Source organism: Pristiophorus japonicus, unplaced genomic scaffold, assembly GCF_044704955.1.
Source record: "Pristiophorus japonicus isolate sPriJap1 unplaced genomic scaffold, sPriJap1.hap1 HAP1_SCAFFOLD_33, whole genome shotgun sequence".
In the NCBI taxonomy this organism is placed as follows: domain Eukaryota; kingdom Metazoa; phylum Chordata; class Chondrichthyes; family Pristiophoridae; genus Pristiophorus; species Pristiophorus japonicus.
This window is the reverse complement of record NW_027253106.1, coordinates 4,605,958-4,620,417: the sequence shown is the minus strand read 5'-3', so window position 1 is coordinate 4,620,417 and position 14,460 is coordinate 4,605,958.

The window sequence follows — 14,460 nt, the reverse complement described above, 5'->3', positions numbered from 1 at the left end:
ATTCCACAGACCATTATACTACACATCATTCATTCAGCACATCATTCTTCACATCATTCTACACATCATTCTACACATCATTCTAAACACCATTCATTCTACCCATCATTCTACCATATCATTATATACATCATTCTACACATCATTCTACACATCCATTCCACACATCATTCATTCTGCACATCATTCTACACAACATTCTAATCATCATTCTACACATAATTCTACACTTCATTCTTCACACCATTCATTCCACACATCAATCTACACGTCATTCGACACATCATTCTACACATAATTCAACACATCATTCAAAACATCATTCTACACATCATTCTTCACATCATTCCAAACATCATTCTACACTTGATTCTGCACATCATTTATTCCACACATCAATCTACACGTCATTCGACACATCATTCTACACATAATTCAACACATCATTCTAAACATCATTCTGCACATAAGTCTACACGACATTCTACACATCATTCTACACATCATTCTGCAAATCATTCTACACATCATTCTACACATTATTCTACACATCATTCATTCTGCACATCTTTCGACACATCATTCTACACGTCATTCCGCACATCATTCATTCTACACATCATTCTACACATCACTCTGCACATCATTCCACACATCATTCTACACATCATTCTCCCCATCATTCTACACATCTTTCCACCCGTCACGCTACACATCATTCTACACATCATTCATTCTACACATCATTCTGAACATCATTCTACACAACATTCTACGCATCATTCTACACATCATTCATTCCACACATCATTCCACACATCATTCTACACATCATTCTACACATCGTTCTGCACTTCATTCTGCACATCATTCATTCTACACATCAATCCGCACATCATTGTACACATCATTCTACACATCATTCTACACTTCATTCATTCTACATATCTTTCGACACGTCATTCTACACATCATCATTCTACACTTCATTTTTCACGTCATTTGACACGTCATTCATTCTACACATCATTCTACACATCATTCTACACATCATTCCATACATCTTTATACACATCATTGTACACAACATTCGGCACATTCAATACATCATTCTACACTTCATTCATTCTAAACATCATCATTATACACTTCATTCCACACATCATTCTCCACTTCATTCTACAACATCATTCTGCACGTCATTCTTCACGTCATTACACAGATCATCATTCTACACATCATTCATTCGGCACATCATTTTTCACATCGTTCTGCACATCATTCTACACATCATTCTACACACCAATCATTCTACATATCATTATACACATAATTCTACACATCATTCTTCGCCTCTTCATTCCACACATCATTCATTCTACAGATCATTCTACACAAAATTGTAATCATCATTCTACACATCATTCTACACATCATTCTACACATCATTCATTCTACACATCAATCTACACATCATTCGACACATCATTCTACACATAATTCTACACTTCATTGATTCCACTATTGTTCCACACATCATTCTCCACATCATTCTACACATCATTCTAAACATCATTCTCCACGTCATCATTCTACACATCATTCTTTCTGCACATCATTCTACACATCAATCTGCACGTGATTCTACACATCATTCTACACATCATTTTGCAAATCATTCTACACATCATTCTACACATCATTCATTCTACACATATTTCGACACACCATTCTACACGTCTAACTTCACATCATTCATTCTACACATCATTCTACACATCACTCTGCACATCATTCCACAAATCATTCCACACATCATTCTCCACATCATTCTACACATCAATCTACACGTCATTCTGCACATCATTCATTCTACTCATCATATTCCACATGATTCTGCACTTCATTCTACACATCATTCGACACATCATTCTGCACATTGTTCCACATATCATCTGCACATCATTCTACACATCATTCATTCTACTCATCATTCTAAACTTCATTCTACACAACATACTAAACATCAATCATTCTACACAGATTTCTACACAGCATTCTACACATAATTCCACACATCATTCATTCTACACATCATTATACACATCATTCTATCCGTCATTCTACACATTATTCTACAAATCATTCATTCTACACGTCATTCTATACATCATTCTGCAATTCATTCCACAAAACATTCATTCAACACATCAATATACACATCATTCTACACACCATTCTACACATCATTCATTCTACACATCATTCTGCACATCATTCTACACATCATTCTACGCATCATTCTAGAAATCATTCATTCTGCACATCATTCTACACATCATTCTACACATCATCATTCTACACTTCATTTTCCACGTCATTCTACACATCATTCATTCTACGCATCATTCTACACATCATTCTACACATCATTCTATACATCTTTATACACATCATTCTACACATCATTTGACACATTCAATACATCATTCTACACATCATTCATTCTAAACATCATCATTATACACATCATTCTACACATCATTCTCCACATCATTCTATAACATCATTCTACACATCATTCTTCACATCATTCGACAGGTCATCATTCTACACATCATTCATTCTGCACATCATTTTTCACATCGTTCGACACATCATTCTCCACATTCATTCTACAACATCATTCTACACATCATTCTTCACATCATTCCACAGGTCATCATTCTACACATCATACTACATTCATTCGACACATATTATTTTGGAAATCATTATACGCATCATTCTACATATCATTCTACACATCGTTCTGCACATCATTCGAAACATCCTTAATTCTACACATCATTATACACATCATTCTACCCGTCATTCTACACATTAATCGTGAAATCATTCATTCTACACGTCATTCTATACATCATTCTGCAATTCATTCCACACGTCATTCATTCTACACATCAATTTGTACATCATTCTCCACATCATTCTCCACATCATTCGACACATCATTCATTTTACACATCATTCTACACATCATTCTACACTTCATTCATTCTACACATCATTCTACACATCATTCTGAACATCATTCTACACATCATTCTACACATCATTCTACACATCATTCATTCTACACATCAATCCGCACATCATTCTACACATCATTCTAAACTTCATTCTACACAACTTTGTAAACATCAATCATTCTAATCAGATTTCTACGCATAATTCTACACATCATTCTGCACATCATTCTACACATCATTCTGCACGTTATTCTACACATCATTAATTCTACACATCGTTCTACATATCATTATACAGATCATTCTACTCGTCATTCTACATATCATTCCACAAATCATTAATTCTACACGTCATTCTATACATCATTCTGCAATTCACTCCACACATCATTCATTCTACACGTCAATATACACATGATTCTACACATCATTCATTCGACAATTCTTTCGACTCATCACTCCACACATCATTCTACACATCATTTGGCACATTCAATACATCATTCTACACATCATTCATTCTAAACATCATCATTATACACATCATTCTACACATCATTCTCCACATCATTCTATAACATCATTCTACACATCATTCTTCACATCATTCGACAGGTCATCATTCTACACATCATTCATTCTGCACATCATTTTTCACATCGTTCTACACATCATTCTCCACATCATTCTACAACATCATTCGACACATCATTCTTCACATCATTCCACAGGTCATCATTCTACACATCATACTACATTCATTCGACACATATTATTTTGGAAATCATTATACGCATCATTCTACATATCATTCTACACATCGTTCTGCACATCATTCGAAACATCATTAATTCCACAAATCATTCCACACATCATTCTCCACATCATTCTACACATCAATCTACACGTCATTCTGCACATCATTCATTCTATTCATCATATTCCACATGATTCTGCACTTCATTCTACACATCATTCGACACATCATTCATTCTACTCATCATTCTAAACTTCATTCTACACAACATACTAAACATCAATCATTCTACACAGATTTCTACACAGCATTCTACACATCATTCTACACATCATTCATTCTACACATCATTATACACATCATTCTATCCGTCATTCTACACATTATTCTACAAATCATTCATTCTACACGTCATTCTATACATCATTCTGCAATTCATTCCACAAAACATTCATTCAACACATCAATATACACATCATTCTACACACCATTCTACACATCATTCATTCTACACATCATTCTGCACATCATTCTACACATCATTCTACGCATCATTCTAGAAATCATTCATTCTGCACATCATTCTACACATCATTCTACACATCATCATTCTACACTTCATTTTCCACGTCATTCTACACATCATTCATTCTACACATCATTCTACACATCATTCTACACATCATTCTATACATCTTTATACACATCATTCTACACATCATTTGGCACATTCAATACATCATTCTACACATCATTCATTCTAAACATCATCATTATACACATCATTCTACACATCATTCTCCACATCATTCTATAACATCATTCTACACATCATTCTTCACATCATTCGACAGGTCATCATTCTACACATCATTCATTCTGCACATCATTTTTCACATCGTTCGACACATCATTCTCCACATCATTCTACAACATCATTCTACACATCATTCTTCACATCATTCCACAGGTCATCATTCTACACATCATACTACATTCATTCGACACATATTATTTTGGAAATCATTATACGCATCATTCTACATATCATTCTACACATCGTTCTGCACATCATTCGAAACATCCTTAATTCTACACATCATTATACACATCATTCTACCCGTCATTCTACACATTAATCGTGAAATCATTCATTCTACACGTCATTCTATACATCATTCTGCAATTCATTCCACACGTCATTCATTCTACACATCAATTTGTACATCATTCTCCACATCATTCTCCACATCATTCGACACATCATTCATTTTACACATCATTCTACACATCATTCTACACGTCATTCATTCTACACATCATTCTACACATCATTCTGAACATCATTCTACACATCATTCTACACATCATTCTACACATCATTCATTCTACACATCAATCCGCACATCATTCTACACATCATTCTAAACTTCATTCTACACAACTTTGTAAACATCAATCATTCTAATCAGATTTCTACGCATAATTCTACACATCATTCTGCACATCATTCTACACATCATTCTGCACGTTATTCTACACATCATTAATTCTACACATCATTCTACATATCATTATACAGATCATTCTACTCGTCATTCTACATATCATTCCACAAATCATTAATTCTACACGTCATTCTATACATCATTCTGCAATTCACTCCACACATCATTCATTCTACACATCAATATACACATGATTCTACACATCATTCATTCGACAATTCTTTCGACTCATCACTCCACACATCATTCTACACATCATTTGGCACATTCAATACATCATTCTACACATCATTCATTCTAAACATCATCATTATACACATCATTCTACACATCATTCTCCACATCATTCTATAACATCATTCTACACATCATTCTTCACATCATTCGACAGGTCATCATTCTACACATCATTCATTCTGCACATCATTTTTCACATCGTTCTACACATCATTCTCCTCATCATTCTACAACATCATTCTACACATCATTCTTCACATCATTCCACAGGTCATCATTCTACACATCATACTACATTCATTCGACACATATTATTTTGGAAATCATTATACGCATCATTCTACATATCATTCTACACATCGTTCTGCACATCATTCGAAACATCATTAATTCTACACATCATTATACACATCATTCTACCCGTCATTCTACACATTAATCGTGAAATCATTCATTTTACACGTCATTCTATAAATCATTCTGCAATTCATTCCACACGTCATTCATTCTACACATCAATTTGTACATCATTCTCCACATCATTCTCCACATCATTCGACACATCGTTCATTTTACACATCATTCTACACATCATTCTACACGTCATTCATTCTACACATCATTCTACACATCATTCTGCACATCATTCTACACATCATTCTACACATCATTCTACACATCATTCATTCTACACATCAATCCGCACATCATTCTACACATCATTCTAAACTTCATTCTACACAACTTTGTAAACATCAATCATTCTAATCAGATTTCTACGCATAATTCTACACATCATTCTGCACATCATTCTACACATCATTCTGCACGTTATTCTACACATCATTAATTCTACACATCATTCTACATATCATTATACAGATCATTCTTCTCGTCATTCTACATATCATTCCACAAATCATTAATTCTACACGTCATTCTATACATCATTCTGCAATTCACTCCACACATCATTCATTCTACACATCAATATACACATGATTCTACACATCATTCATTCGACAATTCTTTCGACTCATCACTCCACACATCATTCTACACATCATTTGGCACATTCAATACATCATTCTACACATCATTCATTCTAAACATCATCATTATACACATCATTCTACACATCATTCTCCACATCATTCTATAACATCATTCTACACATCATTCTACACATCATTCATTCTGCACATCATTTTTCACATCGTTCTACACATCATTCTCCTCATCATTCTACAACATCATTCTACACATCATTCTTCACATCATTCCACAGGTCATCATTCTACACATCATACTACATTCATTCGACACATAATATTTTGGAAATCATTATACGCATCATTCTACATATCATTCTACACATCGTTCTGCACATCATTCGAAACATCATTAATTCTACACATCATTATACACATCATTCTACCCGTCATTCTACACATTAATCGTGAAATCATTCATTCTACACGTCATTCTATACATCATTCTGCAATTCATTCCACACGTCATTCATTCTACACATCAATTTGTACATCATTCTCCACATCATTCTCCACATCATTCGACACATCATTCATTTTACACATCATTCTACACATCATTCTACACGTCATTCATTCTACACATCATTCTACACATCATTCTGCACATCATTCTACACATCATTCTACACATCATTCTACACATCATTCATTCTACACATCAATCCGCACATCATTCTACACATCATTCTAAACTTCATTCTACACAACTTTGTAAACATCAATCATTCTAATCAGATTTCTACGCATAATTCTACACATCATTCTGCACATCATTCTACACATCATTCTGCACGTTATTCTACACATCATTAATTCTACACATCATTCTACATATCATTATACAGATCATTCTTCTCGTCATTCTACATATCATTCCACAAATCATTAATTCTACACGTCATTCTATACATCATTCTGCAATTCACTCCACACATCATTCATTCTACACATCAATATACACCTGATTCTACACATCATTCATTCGACAATTCTTTCGACTCATCACTCCACACATCATTCTACACATCATTTGGCACATTCAATACATCATTCTACACATCATTCATTCTAAACATCATCATTATACACATCATTCTACACATCATTCTCCACATCATTCTATAACATCATTCTACACATCATTCTTCACATCATTCGACAGGTCATCATTCTACACATCATTCATTCTGCACATCATTTTTCACATCGTTCTACACATCATTCTCCACATCATTCTACAACATCATTCTACACATCATTCTTCACATCATTCCACAGGTCATCATTCTACACATCATACTACATTCATTCGACACATATTATTTTGGAAATCATTATACGCATCATTCTACATATCATTCTACACATCGTTCTGCACATCATTCGAAACATCATTAATTCTACACATCATTATACACATCATTCTACCCGTCATTCTACACATTAATCGTGAAATCATTCATTCTACACGTCATTCTATACATCATTCTGCAATTCATTCCACACGTCATTCATTCTACACATCAATTTGTACATCATTCTCCACATCATTCTCCACATCAATCGACACATCATTCATTTTACACATCATTCTACACATCATTCTACACGTCATTCATTCTACACATCATTCTACACATCATTCTGCACATCATTCTACACATCATTCTACACATCATTCTACACATCATTCATTCTACACATCAATCCGCACATCATTCTACACATCATTCTAAACTTCATTCTACACAACTTTGTAAACATCAATCATTCTAATCATATTTCTACGCATAATTCTACACATCATTCTGCACATCATTCTACACATCATTCTGCACGTCATTCTACACATCATTAATTCTACACATCATTCTACATATCATTATACAGATCATTCTACTCGTCATTCTACATATCATTCCACAAATCATTAATTCTACACGTCATTCTATACATCATTCTGCAATTCACTCCACACATCATTCATTCTGCACATCAATATACACATGATTCTACACATCATTCATTCGACAATTCTTTCGACTCATCACTCCACACATCATTCTACACGTCACTTTGCACATCATTCATTCTACACAACATTCTACACATCACACTGCACATCATTTCACACATCATTCTACACTTCATTCTACACATCATTCTACACATACATCAACACATCATTCTCAACATCATTCTGGACATCATTCTACACATCATTCTCCACATCATTCTACACGTCATTCATTCTACACATCATTCCACACATCATTCTACACATCATTCTACACTTCATTCATTTTACACATCTTTCAACACATCATTCTACACATCATCATTCTACACTTCATTCTACACGTCATTCAACATATCATTAATTCGACACATCATTCTACACATCTTTCTAAACATCATTCTCCACATCATTCTACAACATCATTCTACACATCATTCTTCGCATCATTCCACAGACCATTATACTACACATCATTCATTCTGCACATCATTCTTCACATCATTCTACACATCATTCTGCACATCATTCTAAACATCATTCATTCTACCCATCATTCTACATAACATTATATACATCATTCTACAAATCATTCTACACATCATCATTACACGCATCATTAATTCTACACATCATTATACACATCATTCCACCCGTCATTCTACACATTAATCTACAAATCATTAATTCTACACGTCATTCTATACATCATTCTGCAATTCATTCCACACGTCATTCATTCTACACATCAATATACAAATCATTCTCCACATCATTCGACACATCATTTATTGTACACATCATTCTACACATCATTCATTCTACACATCATTCTGAACATCACACTACACTTCATTCCACGCATCATTCTACAAATCATTCATTCTACACATCATTCTACACATCATTCTGCACATCATTCTACACATCATTCTACACATCATTCTACACATCATTCATTAACACATCAATCCGCACATCACTCTACACATCATTCTACACATCATTCTACACATCATTCATTCTACACATCATTCGACATATCATTCTACACATCATCATTCTTCACTTCATTCTACACGTCATTCTACACTTCATTAATTCGACACATCATTCTAAACATCATTCTATACATCTTTATACACATCATTCTACACATCATTCGGCACATTCAATTCATCATTCTACACATCATTCATTCTGAAAATCATCATTCTACACATCATTCTACACATCATTCTACAACATCATTCTACACATCATTCTTCGCATCATTCCACAGACCATTATACTACACATCATTCATTCTGCACATCATTCTTCACATCATTCTACACATCATTCTACACATCATTCTAAACACCATTCATTCTACCCATCATTCTACCATATCATTATATACATCATTCTGCACATCATTCTACACATCATCATTCCACACATCATTCATTCTACACATCATTCTACACAACATTCTAATCATCATTCTACACATAATTCTACACTTCATTCTTCACACCATTCATTCCACACATCAATCTACACATCATTCGACACATCATTCTACACATAATTCAACACATCATTCAAAACATCATTCTGCACATCATTCTTCACATCATTCCAAACATCATTCTACACTTGATTCTACACATCATTTATTCCACACATCAATCTACACGTCATTCGACACATCATTCTACACATAATTCAACACATCATTCTAAACATCATTCTACACATAAGTCTACACGACATTCTACACATCATTCTACACATCATTCTGCAAATCATTCTACACATCATTCTACACATTATTCTACACATCATTCATTCTACACATCTTTCGACACATCATTCTACACGTCATTCCGCACATCATTCATTCTACACATCATTCTACACATCACTCTGCACATCATTCCACACATCATTCTACACATCATTCTCCACATCATTCTACACATCTTTCCACCCGTCACTCTACACATTATTCTACAAATCATTCATTCTACACGCAGTTCTATACATCATTCTACAATTCATTCCACATATCATTCATTCCACACATCAATATACACATCATGCTACACATCATTCTACACATCATTCATTCTACACATCATTCTGAACATCATTCTACACAACATTCTACGCATCATTCTACAAATCTTTTACTCTACACATCATTCTACACATCATTCTGCCCTTCATTCTGCACATCATTCATTCTACACATCATTCTGCACATCATCCTACACATCGTTCTACACATCATTCTATACATCAGTCGACACAGCATTCTACATATCATTCTGAACATCATTCTGCAAATCATTCTGCACATAATCCTACACAGCATTCTACATATCAACCTACACATCATTCTACACGTCATTCTGCACCTCATTCTACACATCAATCATTTTTCACATTATTCTGCACATCATTCATTCTACACATCATTATATACATCATTCTACACATCATTCTACACATCAGTCTGCACATTATTCTACACGTCATTCTGCACATCATTCTGCACATCATTCTACATATCATTCTACATATCTACACATCATTCTGCATATCGTTGGACACATCATTCTGCATATCATTCATTCTGCACATCATTCTACACATCATTTATTCTACACATCATTCTACACATCATTCTACACATCAGTCTGCACGTCATTCTGCACAACATTCTACACATTATTCGACACGTCATTCTGCACATCATTCTACACATCATTCTGCACATCATTCTGCACAACATTCTACACAACATTCTTCACGTAATTCTACACATCATTCTACACATCTTTCCACATATCATCATTTTACACATCAGTCAACACATCATTCTACACCTCATTCTACACATCAGTCTGAACATAATCGTACACATCATTCTACACATCACTCCATACATCAGTCTGCACATCATCATTCCACACATCATTCGACACATCAGCCTGCCACACATCATTCATTCGACACATCTTTCTATACCTCATTCTACAAATCATTCTGCATATCATTCTACACATCAATCTACACATCTTTCTACACATCATTCTACACATCATTCGACACATCATTGAACACGTCATTCTACACATCATTGTACACATCATTGTACACGTCATTCATTCTACACATCATTCTACACATGATTCATTCTACACATCATTCCATACATCATTCTACACATCGTTCTCCACATCATTCTTAACATCATTTATTCAACACTTCATTCTACACATCATCCATTCTACACATCATTCTTCACATCATTCTACACATAATTCCACACATCAATCTACACACCATTCAACACATCATCATTGTACACATCATTCATTCTACACATCATTCTACACATCATTCTACATATCAATCATACAACAAATCATTCCACACATCATCCATTCTACACATCATTCTACATATCATTCCACACATCATTCTACACGTTCATTCTACACATCCTACTGCATATCTTTCACTCTACACCTCATGCTGCACATCAATCTACACATCATTCAACACATCATTCTTCACTTCATTATGCACACCATTCTACACATCATTCAACACATCATTCTCCACTTCATCCATTCTATACATCATAATACATTTCATTCTACACATCATTCCACACATCATTCTACACATCATTCTATACATCATTCTACACATCTTGCTACACATCATTCTGCACATCATTCTTCACACCATTCTACACATCATTCTACACAGCATTCCACACATCATCATTGTACACATCATTCTCCTCTCATTCATTCCACACATCATTCTACACATCATTCTACACATCATTTTAAACATCATTTTGCACATCATTCTACACATCTTTCTACACATCATCATTCCACACCTCATCATTCTACACATCATTCTACACATCATTCTGCACATTACTCTACACTTCATTCTACACGTCATTCTACACATCATTCTACACATCATTCATTCAACACTTCATTCAACACATCATCCATTCGACACATCATTCCACATATCATTCGATACATCATTCTGCATACCATTCCACGCATCATTTTACACATCATTCTACACATCATTCAACACATCAATCTGCACATCATCATTCTACGCATCATTCTACACATCATTCTACACATCATTCTACACCTCATTCTCCACATCATTCATTCTACACATCATTCTACACATCACTCTGCACAACCTTCTGCACAACATTCTAATATTATTCGACACAACATTCTACACGTAATTCTCCACATCACTCGACACATCTTTCCACACATCATTATTTTACACATCATTCTACACATATTTCTACACATCATGCTAAACATCAGTCGGAACATCATCCGACACATCATTCTACACATCATTCTGCACATCATTCTACACATAAATCTGCACATCATTCTACATAACATGCTACACAATTTTCTACACATCATTCGACACATTATTCTGCAGATCATTCTACACATCATTCTGCACATCATTCTGCACGTCATTCTACACATCATTCTACATACTCTACATATCATTTTACATTTCATTCGACACATCATTCTACACATCATCCAATCTACACATCATTCTACAGATCATTCTTTCCATCATTCTACACATCATTCTACACATCATTCTGCACATCATTCTACATATCACTCTTCACATCATTCTACACATCATTCTACACATCATTCTAAACATCAGTCTGAGCAGCATCCTACACATCATTCTACACATCATTCTACACATCAGTCTGCACATTATTCTACACATCATTCTGCACATCATTCTGCACATCATTCCACACATCATTCTACATATCTACACATCATTCAGCATATCGTTCGACACATCATTCTGCATATCAATCATTCTACACATCATTTATTCTACACATCATTCCACACGTCATTCTACACATCAGTCTGAACATTATCCTACACATCATTCTACACATCATTCTACACATCATTCTACACTTCAGTCATTCAACACTTCATTCAGCACATCATCCAATCGATACATCATTCCACATATCATTCGATACATCATTCTGCATACTATTCCACGCATCATTTTACACATCATTCTACACATCATTCTACACATCAATCTGCACATCACCATTCTACGCCTCATTCTACACATCATTCTACACATCATTCTACACCTCATTCTCCACATCATTCATTCTACACATCATTCTACACATCAGTCTGCACAACCTTCTGCACAACATTCTAATATTATTCGACACATCATTCGACACGTAATTCTGCACATCACTCTACACATCTTTCCACACATCATTTTTTTACACATCATTCTATACATCTATCTACACATCATGCTAAACATCAGTCGGAACATCATCCGACACATTATTCTACACATCATTCTGCACATCCTTCTACACATAAGTCTGCACATCATTCTACATAACATGCTACACAATTTTCTACACATCATTCGACACATTATTCTGCAGATCATTCTACACATCATTCTGCACATCATTCTGCACATCATTCTACACATCATTCTACATATTCTACATATCATTTTACATTTCATTCTACACATCATTCTACACATCATCCCTTCTACACATCATTCTACAGATCATTCTTTCCATCATTCTACACATCATTCTAAACATCATTCTGCACATCATTCTACATATCACTCTGCACATCATTCTACACATCATTTTACACATCATTCTAAACACCATTCTACACATCAGTCTGAGCAGCATCCTACACATCATTCTACACATCATTCTACACATCATTCTACACATCAGTCT